The 22,429-nt window shown below is 48.0% G+C and overlaps 1 protein-coding gene and 1 pseudogene across 1 annotated transcript in view; one reads left to right on the top strand and one right to left on the bottom strand.

The window, feature by feature from the left end:
• Positions 1–22,429, bottom strand: part of Ptp4a3 (protein tyrosine phosphatase 4A3) — a 759,824-nt gene that overhangs the window by 403,871 nt on the left and 333,524 nt on the right. The window lies entirely within an intron of this gene.
• Positions 2,528–3,379, top strand: LOC127201822 (glyceraldehyde-3-phosphate dehydrogenase-like; annotated as a pseudogene).

Below are 22,429 nucleotides of genomic sequence, written 5' to 3'. Positions count from 1 at the left end.
CAAGAGGTACCAAATACAAGGTTACCCAGCTCATTTGTTTGTTTGTTTGTTTGTTTAGAGACAGCCTGGCCTTGAACTGACTATGTGAGTGAGGATGGCCCTGAGCTTCTGTTCTTTCAGCTTCACCTCCCAGAGTGCTGGGATTACAAGCATATGCTACCACACTCTGTTTATGCGATGCTAAGATCACACTCAGGGCTCTGTGTGTGCTAGTCAAGTACTCTACCAACTGAGCTACATCTCAGCTCCATGGTGCTCAAGTTCTCATTATTGCCAGTGTGTCCAGCATCTGCTCTGAGGGCCTCACCGCACCTCACCTGTCACTGTGCCTACCATGACCTGCGCATGACCTTGGAGTACTGTAACCCTTCTTTACCTTTAGTTCAGTTCTAACCCCACCTGCTTTGTCTAACTATTGTGATCTGATCTGGCATTGTTTTATTAGACTCATTACCCTGAAAATGGGTAAACAAATGCACATTGTATTCGAACAATGACTTGGCTCTGTAGACAAATAAATCGGGTGTCTTCAACAATAATGAATTCCTGAATGTGTTGAGAGGAAAGATCAGACTCAGAGGCACCCTGTTGTGTGACTCTATTCACTAGTAGTTCTAGAACAATCTTAACTAACCAATGTATGATGTCAGAAATACAGGAGCAGGTGCTTCTGGGTGGGAGGGGCCATGCTAATATAGTGAGTGCCTAGGTGCTGAGAATATTTTGGATACCGCAGTCACACCTCGTTAAACAGGACTCCCAAGTTCTTACATGACATTTGGCACATGCTCCATCTCAGAGGTCTCTTATGTCTGACACAATGAAGCTAGAGATGTTGACGGACCACACTTCTTCAGGAGCCTCAAACTAGCACAAGCAGAGGAAGCCAGACTTTTCCACAGCAGGTGACAGAGAGCAAATCTACCATGGCGAAGAGGAACCATGAGCACTCAACAGTCCCTGTAGAGACATTTCCCAGGCAGGCACTGAGAGCTGGCTCTGGGCAGAGCATCATGACCCCTCTAAGATGAGGGATACACTGGTCTTTGGGGGCTCTGGGGACAGCTGGTGCCAAGTGTTGCAGTTCAGGCAAAGGCCAGCGTGGAGTAGGGCTCACTATAGCTAGAAAAGTGGATACCGAGCCCCAGATGAGAAACCCAGGTGGCAGGCAGCATCTGTACACCCCAGGGCAGCGAGGCCAGGGAGATGGCCAAGCTCTGTCCCACAGCACAGACACCAGGCACCACAGGACCAGCCTGGAGTACATTGCCTGCTACAGGAAAAGCAGAAAACATCAGAGAAAGCACAGTCCAGAGCCTCCTGGTCTGGGCTGGAGTCCAGCCAAAAGACACTCCGTAGAACAGATGTTAATTCACAGCCTAGAAAAGCGCCTCAGTGGAGGAGCACAGACCTGACATGGCCCTCTGCCTACAGGAAAGGGTTCCCAGCAGGGGTCACAAGTTTCCCCTGGGAATCAATGACGTAAAGCCAATGAGGTCCTAGGGGTGGTGATCAGAAACACAACCCTTGCTGGGAAGTGGAAATCACGAGGAGAGACAGAATGAGCATTCTCGCTTCATGTTGACTTGTATTGGCTGTATGTGTCTGAGGTGGCCCGTTAGCAGTGGGTTAATGTGTCAGCCCCATAGCAGCATGTTCTGTACTGATGTAAGCACGTAGGTGCAGCTATCACAAGGTTTCTTTACTTGGGGTATGCCCAAATAAAATGCCCTATTTTGAGGTTAACAGTAGGTTGCCATTAACTACACCTTCTCAGCTAGAACTCTTTCCACCTGTCCATCTGCATCTGGGTACACACTGTGCACTTCTTGGTACCTCCCATCCCCCTCCGCCTTCCTCCCTCTCTTTTTACTTCTGCGAAACGAAGTAAGCTTTTAGCTTCCACTTCAGAAGGAACACAGGGTGCTTGCCTTTGTGTGCCTGATGTATTTCATTCAGGCAGTGTCCTCCAGGCCCATCCACTTTGCTACAGATGATAGGATTTTGCTCTTTTCTATGGCTGGGTAATATTCCATTGTGGGTCGAGTACACATTTTCATCCTCCATTCATCCATCTTGGTGGATTCCATATCTTGGCTCTGTGAAGAGTGGTGCATTAAATGCATAGGATGTCTCCAGGTGAAAGATACAATGCTTGAAATGAAGAATTCACTGAAAGAGTTTGTCAAAGATTGGGGCTGGCAGAAGAGTAAGTGAACTTGAGGATCGATCAATAGAAATTATCCAATCTGGAGAATGGAGGGGAAAAGACTAAAGAAAAATGAACATAGCCCAGGGGACAGATACAATAGTATCAAATGGAAATAAGTATTTGAAGAAACAACAGCTGTAAACTTCTAAAATTCGATGAAACTATCATGATACTAAAAAATTTTAAAAAGTGGCCATCTAAAAACCATTGGGAAGCCAAGGATAAAAGCACACCGATGGTCAGCTCCCCTCTGTTCCAGAGACAGCCTCATCTTCTTGTGAAAAGCCAGCCTTGTCCCGTAGGCATGATGGTGAAATGAGAGTGAACAAATTAGGCCGTCTTGGGTGCCTGGTTACCAGAGCTGCCTGCTTATTTGGCAAAGTGGATATCATTGCCATCAGTGACCCACCTCATTGATTTCAACTACTTGGTCTGCATGTTCCAGTATGACTCCACTCATGCCAAGTTCAATGGCACAGTCAAGGCTGAGAACAGGAAGCTTGTCGTCAATGGGAAGGTCATCACCATCTTCCAGGAGTGGGCTCCCACTAACATCCAATGGGATGATGTTGGTGCAGAGTATACTGTAAAGTCTACTTGTGTGTTCACCACCAGGGAGAAGGCTACAGCCCACTTGAAGGGTGGAGCCAAAAGGGTCATCATCTCCGCCCCTTCTACCGATGCCCTCATGTTTGTGATGGACGTGAACCACGAAAAGTATGACAAGTCATTCAAGATTGTCAGCAATGCTTCCTGCACCACCAACTGCTTAGAGCCCCTGGCCAAGGTCATCCACGACAACTTTAGCATCATGGAAGGACTCATGACCACAGTCTATGCCGTCACTGCCACCCAGGAGACCGTAGATGGCCCTCTGGAAAGCTGTGGTGTGATGGCCGGGGAGCCACCCAGAACATCATTCCTGCATCCACTAGTGCTGCCAAGGCTGTAGGCAAGGTCATCCCAGAGCTGAACAGGAGGCTCATCTTCTTTCACGTTCCTACCCCCGATGTGTCTGCCATAGATCTGATGTGCCAACTGGTGAAAGCCACCAAGTATGATGACATTAAGAAGGTGGTAAAGCAGGCATCAGAGGGCCTTGTAAAGGGAATTGTGGGTTACACTGAGGACCAGGTTGTCTCCTGTGACTTTAACAGTGACCCCTAGTCTTCCACCTTTGATGCTGGGGCTGACATTTCTCTTAATGACAACTCATTTCCTGGTATGACAATGAATATGGCTACTGAAACAGGGTGGTAGACCTCATGGCCTCCATGGCCTCCAAGGAGTAAAAGTCCCTGGACCACCCACCCCAAAAGGACATGAGAGCAAGAGAAAGATGCTCCGCTGCTGAGGAGTCCCTGTCCCAACTTGCTCCTTGAGAGAGCATCTCCCTCACAGACCCCCAGAATAATGGGAGGGACCTAGGGAGGCCATCAATAAAGTTCATTGCACCCACAAAGAAAGCGCACTGATGCTCACTGCCAAATCTTAGCTTCTGATACATTTAGCAGGCATATGGATATTATAAAAATGGTTAATTTCTTAGTTCAAGGGGCTAAAAAAAGAACAATCACAAAACAACATAAATTGTCAAAATGGAAAAAAAGGAGAATAATAAAGGGTGGAATCAGACATTCAAAAATAGAGCACAAAGCAGCCACATCAGCCTTAATTTGGATTTTGTTTGTAGCTTTTTTTGGTGACAGATGACAAGATAGACTGACCCCTGACAAGCAGAATGAAGAAAAGAAAGCAAGCAGAAATAAGCATTCTAGAATGCTAAGGGGGAGATACTGTGAGCAATCTCACACAAACAAACAGAAATGCTGCAGGCTTGAGTAAGCCACTCTGTGCAGGGAGTACAGTGAAGGCACACAACAGTTTAGCAGCTATGATGCACAGACAAAGGCAACAGCCAGTTCTGAGTGATCTAGAAGGCATGTGGTCATGCTGAACATGCAGCCCGTGCAGCCCAGAGTCCTGTATCTAAATAAATAGGGCGAAACCTCACACTCGTGTCCAACATTGTCTGCTGCCTCCAAATGTGAGATGGAAAAGATCTAACATTAAGGACCAGTGTGAGACTGAGCAGAGGGATGCCTGCTTTTCAGTTAGACACCGTGGCAGGGCTGGATGAAGGATGCAATGAAAAAAAAATCTCCAAATGGTAGAAGGCAGCAGCATACCGGCAAATACAGCATGATGCTCTTTGGGTGAGGGTCAATGCCTTCAGGCCAGTCATACTCTCAGTTTATGTCTGTGTGTTGGCAGGATCAGAGGATGGGGATGTAAGCGAGGAAGGCTGGCTCCTGATGACATCTGCTGATGCCAGGAGGAGGAACGTGAACAGATGAAGGGCACAGGCCATAAGCAGGGAGGTCGGTGTGAAAAGTGATGTTGCAGGCGTGGGGACCAATGTGCCCCTTACTTTGCTCTTTGTGTATTTGAAGTATTTCAATTCAAGGTCAGATTAAAAAACCAAAATGAAAACAAAACAAAAAACAACTCCCCCCAAAAAACCAACCAACCAACCAACCAAACATAAAACAGCCCCGTGGTTTCTGGGGGTGGAGTTTGGAGGCAGTGGAGTCAGGAAGCCAGTCTTTCTCATGGGGAGGACTCTCCCAGAGAGGAGTTCTCACTCAATCTGGAAATACAGAGACTACATGCCACGTGGCACCTACAGTGGATTTTGGAACAGAAAAGAATATTAGAAAAGACTGAGGGATCCCAGGCAGAGCGTATGCTTCCATCATTAAGTGTGCATCAACACTGGTACTTTAACTGCAGACAATGAGCCTTCACAGTGTGACAAACTAATAGAACACTTACCAGGTGGGTGTGTGGAAGTCCCCACCAGCATCTGTGAACCCTAAACTAATATGAAGTAAAAAAAAGAAAGAAAGAAAGATTTATTAAGTAAACAAAAGCCTGTGTCCTCCGATGTCTCATGACTCTCCTTCACACTGGGAATGAATCTGTCTGACTGACCAGGCCCAATACGCAATGGTTAATCTTGGCTGCCAACATGACTTAATCCACAGCCCTAGGAAGTTAATGAAATGGGTGGTCTCAGGGAGCTTAGATGGTGACGCTCTACCAGGCGAGCTGGTCAGAGGAAGGAAGAGCATTTCCTAGGAGGGTCACATCTCTTGACGGCCACTTCCTGGTACTGCACCAATGGTGCTTCCTGTCGTCTGGGATGAGAGCTGCTCTGCTCTCTGCTTCCCATCTGCCACGAGGTGAACAGCCTCCCACCATAATGATGCTCTAATATGGTGGAAGATGAGGAAGTGTCGCACTCGCTCCCCAACCTTGCATCCATGCCTGTTTTTAGGTGTGTCATCTTTGCTTCTTGATAGTCAGTCCCTTCCTCCAGGGATCCTGAAGTACCGGTGTCAGGAGCCTTTCTTTGGGTTTTCTGTCTCCTAAGGTCTTCTCTGCCCCAGGTCCTCTGTCCTTCCAAGTCTTCTGTGTTTCAGGTCCTCTGTGCCCCCCCAAACTGTCTGATTGGTGGTACCTTTCCCTGGGATGGAGGAGGTAATGTGACCTTGGAGAACCTGCCCTCTCTCAAGGTCGCCAGTGGAGTAGCAGGGAAGGAAAGAAACTCTTGCCTCCTTCCAGCTACTCTTTAGCTACCAGCCCAGGGCCTGGAGCTCCTGCCTGTGGCAAGGCCTCTGAAAGTCTTAATGAACACTAGACAAACCATTTGTATTCTTTGCAAGGCTTGAAATTTTTATCTTGGAGGTTTCTCCCCCCTCTGGGAAAGACACTTTAACTGACTAATATTTTTGAGATTCGCTATGAATGTCTGTTTAAAAATCGAGTTCTGTCCCTTGTCACAAGTGTGAGTCAAGGTAGAAAGAGGCTGTGTGACTCAGCACACAAGACACGTGACCACACTCCAGTTCTAGAGGGGGACAGGAAACCTGACCTTGTGAGGATGACTTTGAAGGTGTACAAGCCCAGACCTTCCCCTGGCTACTGCTACTTCCGGGGAGGTGGGGAGCTTCGTGAAGCCTGGATTCAGCTCTACCCAACTGCGTACTGGAGACGATGTCTGGGTATCCCTCTGATGCTTGTGCTCCAGCAGGAATAATCAAGATGACAGGTAAGGACCGTGTCCACTCATTCTCACCACTCCTACCCAGGCCAGGCCCCTTCAGCCCTCCCTATGCCTTCCTGTTCAGGCAACTACCCTGCTGTCATTGCTCCCTAATAATGGGGGGGGGGGGGCTCAGCCGGCAGTGACTCACAGCAGGTATACCTAAAGACAACTGGATAAGCAGAGGCCTCCCACATCAGAAGTTACTGTCCTGGGTCTCCTTTGCCAACAGCTCATGTGCCCTAACACCATAGTCATGTGTCTCTGCAGGAGGCTTGTGGGACAGATCCAGAGCCTGTACCCACTGTCAATACCAAGGTGTCCCTCCCTTGGTTTGTCACTATTTCCTCTTAGGGCTCCTGTCTGCAGTCCGGGAGGCTGTGGCAGGGAACACCGGGGTGAGAGCAATGGCCAGGTTGGGTACCTCCTGTTGGACATGTTGTGACTTTGATAACTCATACTTGTCTCCCTACTTTGCTGGCTACCAAGTCTGAAAACTCTTGTCTGAGGTTCTTGAAAAATACAGCTGGCAAAACTCGTAACATTGCCTGACTTGGGCTCTGTGCTAGCCCGAACAGGAGGCTAGTGTAGGTGAAGGACATGGCATTCCTGCCTGAGGCCTGCAGTTCTCAGTGGCCTTGGGCTTGGTGGCTCAGTACCTAGAGATGCAAATTTTTCAGTGTGTAGCTCAGTAGCAACTACTAACCCAGACCAGCTGAAGTCAACTCAGACCTGGGGCTTGCTGTAACCTTATGCAATGTCTCATATGGGGTCTTAAGCCCCATCCTTGCATACGTGTACATGTGCATATGCATACATGCACATAACAGTTTGCTGGATTGCTGCTGTTCCTGGCCCAATAATCAATCCAGAAACATCAAGGACAGGAGATGGCTTTCCGAGTAGGTTGCACTAGGTGTCCTGTGTCCCCTACTGTGTCACCTTTGTCCTGAAGTTGTATGGTGTCTCAAGTGTCTATGGTTTTCTGGAGTCAGTCTGACATAGCTGATCTTGTGTCATGTAGATAGGTGGTGGTGGTGGTGGTGATGGTGATGGTTGTGGTGGTGGTGATGGTGGTGGTGGTGATGGTGGTGGTGATGGTTGTGGTGGTGGTGATGGTTGTGGAGGTGATGGTTGTGGTGGTGGTGGTGGTGTACCTGCCTCCAGGAGCCTTCACAGGCTTTGCTTAGCTCCTCATTGGTCCTGAAATGTGTAGGTTTCTTGCTTCATTTCCTCCTTCTACCCCCTCTCTTGGCTTTTATCTATCTGTTTATTTTCATTGATGAAACTAGGTCAGAGCTCTCAGTGAGCTGACCTTACTCCGTTTTGAAACCCAAGTGGCCCCAGTGAGTCACCGAACCACTCTGACCTTCAGGCTTTTCCTCTGATATCTGCACAGGTAAGAGCTGTAACGGATATGGTGAGCTGTGTGAGGTGGGGGCCCAGTGAGGGTAGAAGACCTAGTGTGGTATGGGGGCCCAGAGGATTTGGAGATCCCTAGTAGGGGTACCTTGCATAGCAGTTGAATTGCTACTTAGGCTTTACCCTATCCTGACTTTGGGGTTTCAGCTGGGCTTATAGGGTGGGCCCTTTCTGGCATCTGACTTCCTGGGATATAGGTTGGGACCTCACAGTGAACAATCTAGGGCAGGGCATACCTGGGGATGATGGGTGGCTTGGGGGTGGCTGTGGTCTAGTTTGCATAGGCTGTGTGGGCAATTTCAATTCCCAGGGCTCCCCATGATACCCTTGTGGCTGCTTGCACAGTGTTTATCCCATAAACCAAGGGCGGCGTGGAGGTCACCACAGGCACGTGACCTTGAGAAGGTCATAGTGGGGACTTGTAACTGCTACCTCCTCAGAGGCCATCTCGGGTGGAAATACGACTCTTTCAGATAGGCCCATTTTCCTCCCCTCCCTCTCTACAGCATCATAAAGATATAGCCATTCCTCAGCCTCAGCACAAGCGGGTCACTACTGCAGCCACTGCTATCTGCTCAGAGGCCTAAATTACCGGCAAAGGGAGATAGATGGCCGCCCTTCCCAGCTCAAATTGATTCTCACCCGGGGCTCCTGGCCCCTCTTCCCAGTGATCACTGGAAAAGCTTCCCCCTCCTACACATAATGGCCCCTCATGAGCGCCTGATAGGAACAAAGATGAATATCCAATTGCACCGTGATGGGGTGAGCCAGGCACAGATGCAGGGGTGGGGTGCATTTCAAGGCTCTTCTACTCCCACAGACCTAGCGGCTTTCCAGGAAGATGCTGGATCATCAGAGCCCGGGATGCTCTGAGCGATGGTGGCCCTGAGAGACTCCAGGCTCTCTCTGCTTCTTTCAGAAGAAAATCAGGGTGCCAAAGAGCTAACGAGCATACACTGAGGCCTATCCTGCTCTGGGCAAAGTGGAGTCCTGGAGGCACAGAAAGGCTAGGAACTTTCCCTAAGCCAGCAAGCTTGGGTGATTGGACCCTGCCTTGGCCCCCACACTCTCTCTCTAACCCCATCCTTCCTTTGCTCATCCCTCTACTCCAACCATGCTGTGACCCCATCCCCTGCTGCTGTGACCTCAGCTTCCCTTCATCTCCACCCCTCGGGATCTCATGAAGGCTGACCACAACAATTGCCTGGGGAACACAGTACACTCTGCAGGGCACTGTCTCCTTCCTGACTTCACTGAGTCGGAGACAGAGGTGCAAGGAATAGCAATTTGCAAGTGGTTTTGACAGCTACAGTGGTTGAAGTCCACCTTTGGTATCCACAAGTAATGCCACACTACTGCTGTGTGACACTGACTGGACATGTCATGTGGCCCCTTTTTTCCTTCTTCTTGGGACAATCTGAATGCAGAGAGGCCCTATGTCCAGATGGTCCTAGCTGATTCAAGTGTCTCCTCACTCTGTGTCAGAGAACAGCAGTGTTGCTAATAACATTGATGGTAATAGGGAAGACATGATAACCAAGATTGTTGTGGCATAGATGTGGCATCAACAGTATTCACAGCGACAGTCATGCCATTATAGTAGTGATAGTGATGACAGTTAGGATGAAAACAAGGGTATATTGATGGTGATGACAGGATGACATCAATAGTGGTCACATCAACAGTAATAGTGATGGGGATAGTGAGAGTGCTGCTGTTGGTGTCCTCAACAATGGAGATAGTGATGATGAGGTTGGTGATGATGGTGGTGATGGTAGCAATAGTGGTGATGGTGCCAATATGATGAAAGTGATGATAATAATCATGAGAATAATGATGATGACAGTGATGGTGATTGTGAGGATAATAGTGATGATGATGGTGGTGGTGACAGGATAATAATTGCATCAATAGTGTAATGGCAATTCTAAGGGTATTGAGAGTGATGCGGATAACTATAGCATTGGCAGGGGTACTATATTGATGATGGTGTTGAAAGGATGGTGCTGACAGTTATGACACTGGCAGGGGGAGATGTTCATAGTGGTGGTATTAATATTGCTGAGAGTATGTTAGAGTGACATTGATGGTAGTTTTGGTGTCAACATTGCAATGATGGTAGCAATAGTGTTGCAGTTCATGGTGATAGTGTTGATGCTGGTACCCATGAAAGTGATGGTGACAGTGGTAAGGATGTTGATGACAACGAGTTGTACTTAGGACAACAGTATCCACTGAGCTCATAAGCCAGGCAGTCTGCTGAGTGACCACCGTTTCCACCGGGTCTCCACAGCTTTCCCATGAAGTTCTTGCCATCAGTAGCCCCATAGTATGATAAGAATACAAACACAGAGTTGTCTGGGGCCACGAGCAAAGCACAGGATTCACACCCCCCTTCTTTCCAATCCCCAGAGTCTCCTTCCTATCGGGCCCCCATTTCCTCCTCCAGGGCCCACCTGCCTCTAACTAACTCCCTTACAAGCTGACAACCAATCTACTAATCTCCAATGGGTTTGGCGCCTTCCATTGTCGCGCTGGCAGCCAGTGTCACACATCTGCTAATTACATGTTTTATTGTCTCATTTGCTGTTAAATATTGCCTGAGCCTATCGTTAAGCAAACCTACCTCCTCTGTGGATTTATCCTCTTCTGAACTCCCACGTACAGTGCTTTGGGGATTACTGGGAACACATCCCTTGGTGATGACCCTCTTTTCTGTCCTCCAGACATGGCCTTTAACAATGCCATTGTCCCCAAGTTACCCATCCTTCCTCCTACCCACTGTACAGTGATGTCCTTAAGCAAAAGACTCCCCACAGCCCACATATGGATAGCTCCCTTGGGGCACATATAGGGTGGACATGTGGCTTCATTCTTATTGTGGCTTTCAGCCTTTTTCTGCAGGCTGACCTGACATGGGGTTTCTATCTGTGTAGCCTTCCCCCTCTAGGCCAGCAGCTGGCTTACTGCTCTTCCCATTCTCTCTCTCTCCCAGAGCTCCTAGGCTCCCCTGTTACCTGCAGGGGCCACCCTAGGTCAGCTTCTTCCCTAGAACACTTCTCATCAAGCCATGGCCATCTCTTCCCCTGTTCATGCCTGCTCACAAGGCTTTCTAACTGGCCTCCAGGACTTCCGCACAGTATGAGAAGCATCCAGGTCTCCAAACACTGCCTTCTGGCCTTAGTTTCACTTTTGAACCCCCGTTACCCTGTGTAGCTTCAATACTCAACCAGGGTAGACATCATGCCCCTCTTTCTATTCCGTTATCACCCTCATTTCTTAGTAGCCATCACCTTCTGCTGTGGCTGTCCCTGCTCCTCCTGCAAACCCACCCAGGCTACCCGTGCCTGCCATTTCATGCAGTGAGCTATGCCAAGAGGACAGAACAAAGATCAGCTCCAAGGGACACATCCCCAGTTCTAGATGTTATGCTTCCCCGGGGTGTAATTTTGATGGGGTGGCAGCTCCCATTCTCCGGGAGCCTTGAATGCTCCCTGTCTCTCATCTCACTCCAACCCAATTTTCCTATCATATCACTTATTCTTCTTCCTGGAGAAAAATAGGTTCTGGCCAGAAGTGCACACTTGATCACCCTTAAGGTCCTACTGAGACACTGCAATGAAAATACTTCTCAATATAGCGGGAGCCCCTAACCAAGTCTATGAAGGAGACATTTATTATACAGAAGCAGCATCGGTGCTGCTTCAGGCCTCTGTCCCAGCCACCACTCTCAGGAAGATGAGACCAGTCCACAGGCATCTAGCCTTGCCTGGCTTTTCTCACCCCACAACCAGGTGCCAGAGGTTCATATTAGCCAGTGCTTTCTCTTCTCATCCTCAGCCCTGAGTGTGGCCTGGATGCCCTTGTCTCTCTGCCAGCCTTTTCAAGGGTCCCCTTGTGCCTCACTTTAGACTCCAAGGCTTTCCCCCTCCTCCATGTGCACATCTGGCCAGATGCCATTTTCTCTAGGAAGAGGAATAAATGATACTGGTTGCAAGTCTAGGATGGAAGCTTCTGGAATGCTGCCATCTTATAGGGATTGGAGACCACCAGTATGATAGGAAAATAGGGATGAAGGCGAAAGGAGAGCCAGGGAACATACAAGGTTCCTTGAGAGCAGGAGCTTCTGAGGACCATCTTGGGGCTGGTCGGAGCCCTTTGGGCCTCTTCGGGCAGCTACTTATGTATCCCAAAGGCTATTTTGATCATCAGAATATCACTAAATTATTAACAAACCCAACACTTGCATAAGGTCACACAGCTGGTGTAAGGAGGCAGAGGCTTACCGTCTCCAGAAAAAAAGTCCAGATCCTTTGAGGTGAGGATAGCCCATGTTTTTCCACAGCCGGGCTCCAGAATGGCCAAAGATGCTGACGCTCTACTCCAGCTTGCCTTGCCCTGCCCTGTTCTAGGTGATCCCTTGAGAGACCACTTCTCACCCTTCCCTGTGGTAACACCCACATCCCTCAGGGGTCATGGCTAACAGATTCTCTGGTGAGCATTCCAACTGTGCTAGCACACTGTAGTAAGGCCTGTGTATCCCAGAATACTGGCCATGTCATGAGGTATGTCTCACCTTAGCACCTGCACTATAGATCCAATATGTGAGTGCATGTTATGTCCCAGGACACCTGAGCCTTCCTTGACACCTGTCTACCACAGCCCCGAGAAACAGGTGCAGTGTACCCGACTACTGAAAGAGAGACAGCAGCTTTGAGTCACCCCAAGGTCTGGGTGGTTCAGAAGGGGTGGGAGCTTGCTCATCCTCACCAGATCTACCTGTCTCACTGCTCACCTCTGCGCCTGGTGTGCATGGGGCTAGACAAGAAAGGCAGTGTGTGTGTGTGTGTGTGTGTGTGTGTGTGTGTGTGTGTGTGTGTGTGTATAGTTGAGTGTGCACTGCAAGGATGTGTGATGATGGGCAAAACAGTAGTTTGTGTGTGTGTGTGTGTGTGTGTGTGTGTGTGTGCACAATTTAGTATGCATTGCAAGGCTGGGTGACGATGGACAACTCTGTATTGTGTGTGCACAGTTGAGTATGTATTGCAAGGCTGTGTGATGGTACACACTGTGGTGTGTGTGTGTGTGTGTGTGTGTGTGTGTACGTGTGTGTGTGTGAAATGGTGGGCAGTCTGACCATCAGCCTTTGAGCGAAACCCTGCAGGGTCTGCACAGCTGCTGGACAGCTGTGGCAGAGCTGCCCACCTGCAGGAGACCTGGGCAGCCAGCTGATGGATCCAACAAGACAGAAGCAAGGAGGCTTTGTAAGCCACTTTTATCTTCTTCATAATACATTTCTTTAGATTACACGGTCAATATTTGTTCAATGCAGAACCCGGGAAACAAACAATGGAAGGAGAAGATTGTCTGTAATTACAGAGACAAACGTTGGCGCTTTGAGGGTGTGCTGTCTTCTCCCCCCTTCCTTTGCTCCTCTTTCTTCTCACATATATCAAAAGTACATGCTGTGGTTGATCTTGTCTGCTTCCAGAGGTCAAGCGGAGGACATCTTATCCAACCATGGCTGCTCACCACACTCCCACCTGCAATGACTTGTCCTGTGCCTTCCCTCTGGGTCTCTGCTTCTGTGGAAGCTGACATCATCTGCCCCTGTCTCCAAGAACCTCCCTTCCTGTCCACCTCTGCACAGGATGGTGGCTTCATTCCTGCAAAGGCCTCCCAGGACACAGAGGACAAAGTCTAGTTCTTGGATGGATTGAGAATGTCATGGTATCCCTGGCCATAGCTTAGCCTTCCTCTACCCACTTCGCCAAGTGTCAGCCTGCTCTCACTCAGATATGCCCACCCACTAGGTGCATCTCTCTAAAGGGCCTCACCCTCACTCCCACTGTCTGCATGTTCTCTGTATGCTCTCAGAGACAGCTGAGTCCTCCAGACTCTGCAAGAGACCATACTGACTTCCACTTGTCACTCCATCATGCATGTTCAGCCTAATTCATGCCATACAGTTGGTGTGGTGGCAGGTGAACAAATGAGAAGCAGATTTGTGTCCCTTTAACGCTCATCTCTGTATACACATTTCCACACACAGCCCTGGCCGTCTCTCCAGGACAATCTTGTCAGAAGGGCACTGTATTTCATCACCTGCCCACTTCTGCCTGGTCACAGGGAACCTGTCACATGGACTTCCGTATTTCACATTGAGCCATGGCTGCTACCATGTGTGGTGCTTTTGAGAGTAAATCTCCTTGCTCCCACTCACATTGACAGCTATTCCATAATTAACTGTAGGCAATTTCTCATTTATGTGCTGACCACTTGTATAACTCCTCTTGGCCACTTTCTGCCTTGTGTTTGTACTTCTACCCTGTGTCTGTATGTCATAGGTGTTTTTCTTTTTAAGATTATGTCTTTTGATTATTAACTTTTTGTCTAAACACATCATGAACTATTCCCCCCAGCACCGTGTTCAGGTGGCATTTGGACAGGGAAACACAGACATGTATGTTGCCACATTTGCTCCCCAGTGTGAGTCTTGGTGAGTTTCATTTTTTTGCCTCCTAACTCGGTCTCCATAACAGGGCTGACATGACATGAGCACTATCTGTGCTAGGTCACAATGGTCGGTCCATTCTTAACCCAGCCAGTCTTAGGCGAACTGAGTTTATCTAGCTTTATAATGCTTCCCAAATAGTACAAACACTTTCCCTTCTAATTTTAGTTTAGTTGTTTCCCCCCACCCTTGGAACAGCCACAAGGCAGATATTTCCAATTCATTAAACCTCCCACATGTGTTTTAAATTTCATTTCCAAGATAAAAATCCCAAAGACAACACAGAAGATGAGAACACACATTCATTAAAATGCAGTTGCCTCCCACGCCCTTCTCCAACTCCCTAGGTCGTTCCTGCCCTATATCAGAACCTTCTGGGAACATCTCTCTGTCTCTAAGCCATATGTAGCTTGGGCCACAGGCCATGAGTTCAGTTTCCACACCCCGCAGCTCACATCCATCTGTAACTCCAGATCTAGAGAGATCTGGTGTCATCTTTTGTCCCCCCACCCCCAGAGGCACCTCACACACATGACACACATACACACATAAATAAAGATAAAAATAAAGAAACTCCTAACGGTATGTCCAGCCTGCAGCGTATGTGTTCTTCCCTAAGTCTTCCACTCTGCTTTTCTGGCCAGGTCTGCACTCTCCTCTTTAGAGTGGTGTCCTCCATTGTTTCCCCAAAGAACAGTCTTAAGTTGCTTCCTAAAAGACAAACAAGATGGTCCTTATTCACTGTCCCGCTGTGAGCATGGTTCATGGGACACCAGGGGCCAGGGTGAGTCTTTGCTCCAGATTGGCTGTGAGTGCAGTCCACCAAAGTACAGCTTCTTAGGAGAGAACAGCTACCACTGTGCTTCACTTCCTTGCAAATGGCTCTTCCCGCTCTTGGAAGTCCTATCCCTGCTGGTGGTGGGTTTTGTTGTTGTTGTTGTTGTTGTTTTGTTTTTTTGTTTTGCCTGGTGTTGGGCAACTTTTTGACACTATCTTGCTGGAGTCCCGATCTGTCCCACCTGACACAGCATGGGCTCTTCCTCTTCAAGGCTGTGTTTCTCTCAGCCTTGAAAGCATCAAGGTTCATAAAATCTATGCTAGCTCATCACCCTCTCCTCCCTGACCCCTGCCTGGCTCTTAGACTCCTGGAGGCATTGGAGTGTCCCTTATCTATTTGCTCACAATGCCATCTCTGCATCCCTGAGCTCTGTGGTCCTAAGTGGTCTTCACCAGAGTCCCACCCTGCAGCGCTGTGACAGGGGCCGCAACATATTCCAGAGCTCAGTGCTGCACTGAGAGGGGTGCCTAATACTAGCTAGGTTCTTCTGGATGCCCTATCCTGTGGCTCCTCTGAGCTAGCTTCCTCTGACCGTAGGTGCTTCTGGATATTTGCCTCCATCTTTTGAACTCCTGGCCCCTTGGGTGCTCTGGTAATCTATTTGCACTGGAAATAGATAAGGGTGATGGTGGGTGTCTCCTGTTTACAGCTCCTCTGAACTGGGTTTTGGCTCAGCTGGATACCGACTCATGCCGATTCAACCAGGGCCAAAAAGACAGAAGGGTGCTGTAAGGGTCTGTGGGAAGTGAAGGCCTTGTGCTCACTGGCAATATGAAAAGGTCTTCTCTCCAGGATTTGCCTAGCTCTGGCTGCCATGAGGGATGGCTGCCTGAGTCACGCACGCACGGCTTCCGTGCCTGCTGCAGTGCGCCTGCGGGATGCTTGGCTTCTGTTGTAAACCCTCCAGATTGTGTGCATACCTGGGATCTGGTAGGAAGCCCCTGGAGAACTGTCCAGGGAGGTTGCCCCATATGTACCTCAGTGACAACCCCTGTGTCTGTCTTGGCACTTACCAAAATCTGCCACTCCTGCTTCCTGTGTGCCTCTTGCCTTCCTTGGATTCCAGGAATAGATTTATTGCCATAGGTTCTGGCCTGGGCTTCAGCTTCCTCCTGGGTTTTTTTGTTTGTTTGTTTGTTTGTTTTTAGATCAGATCCCACACACCCTCTACTCTCTGCCTCCCAGAAATTCATTTAAACCTCTTAGTCATTGTCCTGAGGATTAAAATGTAATTATGTATGCAAAGCACAGGACCGCTGACCTGCCACAGAGGCCTGAAGACTGGCCATTATCACCCAAATAAGCGATGGCCTCGAGACCCAAGCCCTTCTTCAAGGAGGATGTGTTAGGAAGGCACCTGCAGATCCCAGCATCTAGCACAGTCATCATCCCTCTGTGAGGTGATGCCACACAGCTGGTCCTGTGTTGGACGCATCACTTGTGGGAGAATGCTCCCACTGAGGGCACCAGCCTCTCCAGATCCTGGGCACTGACATGTTGGCAGAGGGCTTCTGGGCACATCTTCCTGGTTTCCCATCATTCAACTCTCTGTCCTTGTTGCTGGCACATACCACTTAGCTGGGCTTCCAAGAAGGGATGAAGGAAAGGCAGGCAGCTATAGACATCTGTGGAGAACACAACTCATTCCCATGTAGGTAACTCATGAAGGACTCCTGTAGGGCAGGCGAATGAGGGAGGGGCCTGTGCAGGGATGGTTGAGCATGAGGTTCTTGACTAGGACTTCCTGTGGCTGTCTTGGGAGCTGAAGTCCTGCTGGCATTGAGGAGATATTTCTGATTCTGGGGAGGGGGGTCTCCTTTCTCTATGTACCATGATTCTCTGCCTTAGCCACTGCCCTCCCCAGCAGAGTGTAGAATGACAACTAGCTTCTTGTCATCTAACAGAACAAAGGTGACAAATGGCTTTCTATTGTAATGTCACATTGAGCGTGACTGCCAGCTGCCCCTCACCAGCTCACTAATGTCACAACTGTGTGGACTGTCACAAACTTCCGGATGCTACAGGTGGCATTTAGGCACCGTAATAGACTCAGGGCATCGTCCAGCAAGAAGCCCAGGCCACACAAAGTTGGGGCAATGCATTCTGCCCACTTCTTGAGGGGCGAGCTCTCGTTCCACAGAGCTGTGTATAAGAGCTCAGCTGAGCCAGAAGCTTAACTGCAGCCTAGAGGCCCCAGAAGAAGCTGTAGCAGTGCAGCTTGCCCTCATGCTCCTCCTCTGCCCCTGCATGACCATGTCTCTGCGTATGGCTTTCAGTTGTTTGAGGTATAGCCATGACCCTGCCCTAGACACTAGCCGTGATGACTTGCAAGGTTAGAACGGGTGCCACATTGCTTGTGGGACTGCTGCCATTGTCGCCTGGCTCTTCGGTGTTTAAATCTCTTCATCAGCTTGGCAATGGCCCAGATGGAAGCCAGGAACTCAGTGAATTTTTCAGAGCACTGTCTGTCCGATGGTCCCAGAGGCCCCTGTTCTCAACCCACGTAGAAAAGACCTGAGAGCTCTTAGAGCTGATACAAACGAGCCAGAGATAAATGACTTAGTTCTGCCCTGTTGTTCTCCTAGAACAGGTGGCTGAGGTCTGTTCCCACTGACCACTCACCCACTGGGCTGGCTGGGATTAACTGTGAAGTCTGACATTTACGGAGTCACAGGCTACATATTCATCATGAGAAAGCACATGTATTAGGAACCTGTCTAGATCTCGCCACAGCCATACGTGGGTGGGACTCTTGGCAGGCGTGTGTCCCTGGTGGGGAGAGAAAGCATGAGGAAGTTCAGGAGACGCCTCAAGGCTGCACAGCTGGAAACAGTGGAGCCAGGGCAGATGCCTATGAGATGCTTAATCTTAATTGTCAGTTCGCTTGGATTTCAAATCACCATGGAAACTCACTCCTGGGTATCTCTGTGAGGGTATTTTCAGAATAGTTTAAACTGAAAAGGTTAGACCCAATTGTAATGTGGGTGGCACCGTCCCCTGGGCTGTGGTCCTTTACTGCATAAAAAGGAGAAACTGACCTGAGCACCAGCTTTATTTCTCTGTTTTTGGCTGTGAACACAATGTGACCAGTTGCCATGTGCTCCTGCCATCATGTCTTCCCTGCCAAGACAGAGTCTGTACATCTCTTCTCAAACCCTGAGCCAGAATAAACCCTTTCTCCTTTAAGTTACTTCGGCACCAATTTTGTCAAAGCAGTGAGAAAAGTCACCAATTCATGTACAGACTGAGCTGTATTCCCTCCAGCCAGGGACCACCAGAGCTGAATCAATACCAGCATGTGACCATCCGTGCATTTCTACCCATGCTGAGCCTCCATGCTTATTCAAAACTCAGGCTCTGCTATCCAGATTCCCATTTCATGTGGTTATTACTGCAACAATATGGCACCTGTATGGCCTCCACTAGGGTCACATGTTACTAAAGGAGCTGCCCCATGTGCCTGGAGGATGTGTCTTTTCCCCAGGATGGAGAATAGCTTCTCCTCAAAGGAACTCTAGCAGTAGGTAGGCAAAAAAAAAAAAAAAAAGAAAAAAAAAAAAAAAAAAAAAGAGCCACTCAGAGTTAGTCAGCCAGCTTGGTATCCAGGCCTCTGCAGTCTAGAAAAAGAGGGCTAAACTCAAAGATTCCACTGAGCCATCCTTCTACTGCCATTGCCACCATTGACAACCTTTGGCTAGATCACTTACACAAGACACTGTGTCTAGGTGCATAGACCAATCCTTACCCAAGAAACTCTGTTCTTGGTGGTCTTGCCCATGAACCTGTCTGAGGAGGAAATATGAACATCAGGGACCCTGAGTGACTTTGAAAGACACTGGAAACGTCTCTCAGTTAGACATCATGAAATTATCTGGACAATGCTAGCACTTTCTGGGAAAGCAGACACCCCATACCATCCCTGTGCTGAGAGGGTCAGACAGACACTCGCCCACACGTGCCACATGCTAGATGTCACCAGCTTCTCTGTCCTCATGGAAGCATGCTACTGTGTGCAGGGCCCGTTGTTTTGCAGTGAAGGAAGCTGAGGCTGGAAAAACCCATGGAATTACCCAAGGTCATACTGATGAAGGACTGTCTTTCTACAGATTCAAAGAGCCATAAATTTGGGGGGGGTACTGATAAGGATCAAAGCTACGTAAATGAGATGAGTCATGGCCTTTTATCTTTCTCAGCTACTTGCCTGGAGCAAAACCTGCTTTTCAGAGTTTTTGTGGAAATTCTATGATCCATCAAATGAGAATGTGCCTAGCACATGTAGGACCATGCAATAGAGACTTAGCTGGTGTTTAGGCACCAAAGTCTAATGAGGACTGATTTAAGGCAATTTTAGGGCAATAAAAAGGAATATGGCCATTTTAGCTGAGGAGCAGGGATCAAGAGTTTATGGAGCAGAGAACTGAAATGGGACTTAGTGGAGGAGTAGAGTGGAGTGGCCTGAAGGCTCAGAACGCAGTGTTTTCTAGAATAATGAGATTCACTGGACTGGGGAGTGCTTTGAGGAGAGAGGGCTGAATACCTTGGACTCCCTGCTGCAGAAAGCCACACTGGGAAATCCAAAGTGAGAATCCATGGAGTTGACAGGTTGAGACTGCCATTTTCTGAGACTAGCCACTGGAAGATCAATGGACTTGGCAATTTTCTCAAAACCGTGAACAGCTAGTTTCTTGCATACCACCATAGCTGGTCTCTCGGGAATCAGGATGTATTATTATGACTGACTCCAACAGACCAGGGCTAATGCTACTCGTGCCAGTATCTCTCACTGCAAAGATCTCAGAGGTCACTGCGAACAAAAGGGAGGGTCAGTGATCAAGAGGCAAAGTTATGAGGAAACAACATCATGGCTTGGGATTACTCATCTACTACCAAAGACAAAAAAACAAAACAAAACAAAACAAAAACCCCAGAGGTCTACAGAAGTCTGAAAAGCAGGCATCTGTAGATGCAGCTGGAAGGAGCTCGGAACCTTTATCCTCATCCAGGAGGAAGACAATCCAGTGACACAGATTTGGAGGACTCCAAATCAGGGAAACGGAGAGATTGTTAAAAAGTGGGACTCACAGGTTTTTTCATGTACAGAAGTGAAATACCGAAACCACAGGAGGGAAATGGATGGCAGAAAGTGCCATATATAACAGCTAGGTATCAACAATGTAGTTAAGATGTAACACAAAACCTACCAGGTAGAACTAACAATAGGTCGAACCAATAAAAGCAGAAAGAGCAAAACCTGTCTATCTGCTATTTATGAGACTCCAATTTTGAATACAAAGTCGCATGTAACGAGACAGAAGGAAAAACTATCTAGTAAGCCTGCAGACACAGCAAACTGTATGATCCAAATACAATAAAGTATGAAATCTGAAGGCCGTTTCTGTGACCTGTGGGATCATATCAGCTGCCCAGAAGCTGATAATTGTGATTATAGAACATGAGTGTGTTAGGCAGAAACCTGGGGAGCAGGCTGGAGGGATTGATGGCAAGCTCTGGCAATTAAAAAAAACCTCACACACCCAACATTATTTTAAAAATCGGGCAGGAAATACATATATTACATCACTTCCCTCACCACCATTGACATCACAATTATCACTACCACCAACACTTCCATCCCCATCACCACTATCCCCCTCACCACACCACCATCACTGCCACCATCATCATCACAGACACCATCACCATGACCATCACCACCATCACCATCACCATCACCATCACCACCATCACCATCACCATGACCATCACCACCATCACCATCACCATCACCACCATCACCATCACCGTCACCATTTTCACCATCACCTTTGGATCTACCATTGCCATCATTAGGACACAAGTAAAGGGATTTTTTAATTAGTTGAAAAGGTGTGACAAAAATCAAAGATAAGAATAATCACAAATCCTTGTCATAATTTATGCAAGCTAGAAGACAACAGAATGGTACTTTTAAGTGTGAAAAAAAAAGAGTGAAAAAAAAACCTCTTCTGTCAATCTAGAAATCTATATGCAGTGAAAACCTTTCAGAAACAAAATCACCATGCAATTCTGTAGACAAACAAAAGCTTCTGAGAGGGGACATTGCCAGAACAATGATACTTTAAAAATTGCTACAGGAAGTCCTGAGGACAGAGGGAAGCTGACACCAGATGGAAACTTCAGTCTGAACAGGGAGAGGAATGCTGTAAACTGAAATGGGGGCCATAAAATGTTCTCTAAAATTATGTCAAAGCTAATTCACTACTTAAAGTGAAAGTCATGATGCAATGTGAGGCCATAACACAGAGATGTCAACTGTGGCCAAGAAGATAGAAGCACTGGAGGGGCTTCTGTATCACACATAGCGTGATGTTACCTGAAGGTGAGTTTTGGTAAAGGAGAAACAAGCATGACAGACACCAGGTCAACAGAGAGCAAAAGAGAAGGTCTTCGGAGGGTGACAATGCCGTCCTGAGAATATTCAACAGAAAAAGAGGCAGATAAGCCATACCAAACAAACAGCCTCTGTAGTTCATCAACTTGCATGGGAATTGGATTACACCTAAGAGGTAAAAGGCAGGCATTGTCAGGCCAAACAGAAAGAGCAAAAAGTGGCTATCTGCTATTTATGAGAATCCAACTTTGAATATAAAGTCTCATATGATTATAAAATAAAAATACCTGTGTCACCCAGACACTGATTTAAAAAAGAGGGGGGGGGGATGTTATAATGGCCACAGGAGTACTAGAACAGTAGACACCAAAAAGAATTAGTAAAAAAGTGGGTCAGATATAATAATACAGTAAGATCTGTCTATAATGCCACAGACGGGAGGTTGTCATGACGAGAAGATTGTTCAAATGTGTAGGCACCATACAATAGGGAGGAAAAGATGGCTTGAGACTTAAGGGGAAATCCACATATATCTATTTAAAAATTTCAATGCTCAACTGCACTAATTGACAGGACAGATGGAAAGTTATGGACATTGTAGAAACTCAACGGTACTATCTAGTAGAGTTGACCAGTGGGCCTTTACGGAAGGCACCAGGAAAGTGGCCGGGGGGCCACAAGTCACCATACAGGGTTGCAGAGATGGCTTGCTAAAGTGCTTGCCACTCAAGAGTGAAGACCTGAGCTCAGATTCCCAGTACAAGTGTGGAAAGCCAGGCATAAGGTCACATGTCTGTGATCCCCTTGCTGGGGAAGAAGAGAGAGTCAGGTCCCTGGAGCTCATTGGCAAGTCAATGTAGTGATCAGCTGAGGGGTTGGCACTGACCTCCACAAACATATATGCAAACTCATATGAACACATGCACGCCACACACATGTGTGTA

Source organism: Acomys russatus, chromosome 17 (assembly GCF_903995435.1).
Source record: "Acomys russatus chromosome 17, mAcoRus1.1, whole genome shotgun sequence".
Lineage (NCBI taxonomy): Eukaryota > Metazoa > Chordata > Mammalia > Rodentia > Muridae > Acomys > Acomys russatus.
The sequence above is the reverse complement of the archived record's forward strand: the minus strand, read 5'-3'. Positions and strand labels throughout refer to the sequence as shown.